A 1780-nucleotide genomic window follows, 5' to 3' on the forward strand; every position below is an offset into this window, starting at 1 on the left:
ATAATAATAATAATAATAATAATAATAATAGTAAATTATTTTCCGTGGGGGGGTGGGGGCCTAGTGCCTTGAGTGCACCTCACGCTGTGCACTGTAGGCGTTACTTAAGGTTCTTTGCAGCGTCCCCAGGCCCCTGGCTGCAACCCCTTTCATTCCTTTTACCATACCTCCGTTCAAATTATCTTTCTTCCATCTAACTTTCCACCCTTACGTAACAATTGTTTCACGGTGCAACTGCGAGGTTTTCCTCCTGTTACACGTTTGAAACATTTTTTACTCTCAATTTCCTTTTCAGCGCTGAATGACCTAAATTTTATATCCCAACTATAAATAAATTATTATTATTATTATTATTATTATTATTATTATTATTATTATTATTATTATTATTATTATTATTATTATTATTATTATTATCTTGCGTTCTGCGTTTCATCAATACATTTTTAACTACTTCTGGACTCTATAAAAACAGAAGGCCTAATACTTAACTGGTATGAAGAAAAGGGACCGACAGACTCTTTGGAGGAGATTAGACTTAGTGGGCTTTTTTTTTTTTTTTTTTGTTGAAGACTGGGGAAGTGTATGTAGTCTGTTCAGTAACAATGCGATTGAGATACAATATTTACTGCCAATTATATTTGCAAAGGTTTTATTATTATTTTAACATTTCTTACCTTTTCTTATTTGAGGTTCAATATCGTACAGTTTTATAAAAGTTTTGGTCGTGTGGTGACCAAACTGTGAAATGTTTTCAATCCCGTCGTTCAAGCTTTGGAACTTCGGAAGTTCAAACTTGGTGCTAATGCTGTTGTCTTGAGAAGGCTGGAACGGTTGTTGCTTCATAATTTATTTTTTATTTGCCTTATTTATTTCTATTTTTTTTGCTATTCTTCTTTCATAATTTACTCTCTATTTTTCAATATTCTTTTACGTTTTGGGTTGCTTTCCTTGTTTTGGCCCTCGGGCTTGTAGCGTTCTACTTCCACAATTAGCGTTGTAACTGGGGTTGTAATAATTATAACAATAATAGGTGCTATAGGGACCTAGGATAAGGAAAGAATATGTAACCTCAACATGCAAAATGATTGAGATAAATTCTGCATGGGCTTTGTTATAAGTGAATATATCAAAAGAAACCTCGAACGTTGCGCAAGCGATAGCAAAACACAGTATTGAGAGACTTAGTAACTTAATGAGCAGTCAACTTGTGTTACCATGTTGCCGGAGTTCAATTCCCCCGGCCGGCTGATGAAGAGTTAGAGGAATTTATTTCTGGTGATAGAAATTAATTTCTCGCTATAATGTGGTTCGGATTCCACAATAAGCTGTAGGTCCCGTTGCTAAGTAACCAATTGGTTCTTAGCCACGTAAAATAAGTCTAATCCTTCGGGCCAGCCCTAGGAGAGCTGTTAATCAGTTCAGTGGTCTGGTAAAACTAAGGTATACTTAACTTACGTCTCTGATGTTTGGAGAATTTTTTCAAGTACTTTGACACTTACTGCATCCTTAGACGATCATTTTAAGACTTGGAAACTTAACTGAGGTCATTTTGAGGCTCTGGCAAATTATCTCAGTTTTTGGCAGACGAAATCAGGTTTAGTTTATAGATTTCGAGGCAAATTTCCTTCGTATCTTCTTTCGTACGCTCATAGCTGTCCAGTAATACTTGATAAATTTTGCATCACCTCCGTTTATGACAGCTGCATTAAAGGAGTAGATAAAGGAACATTACATATCTCAACTGTAAGATTTCGTGAATCTAGTTTATTTTCTTTGA

Source organism: Macrobrachium rosenbergii, chromosome 6 (genome assembly GCF_040412425.1).
Source record: "Macrobrachium rosenbergii isolate ZJJX-2024 chromosome 6, ASM4041242v1, whole genome shotgun sequence".
Classification (NCBI taxonomy): domain Eukaryota; kingdom Metazoa; phylum Arthropoda; class Malacostraca; order Decapoda; family Palaemonidae; genus Macrobrachium; species Macrobrachium rosenbergii.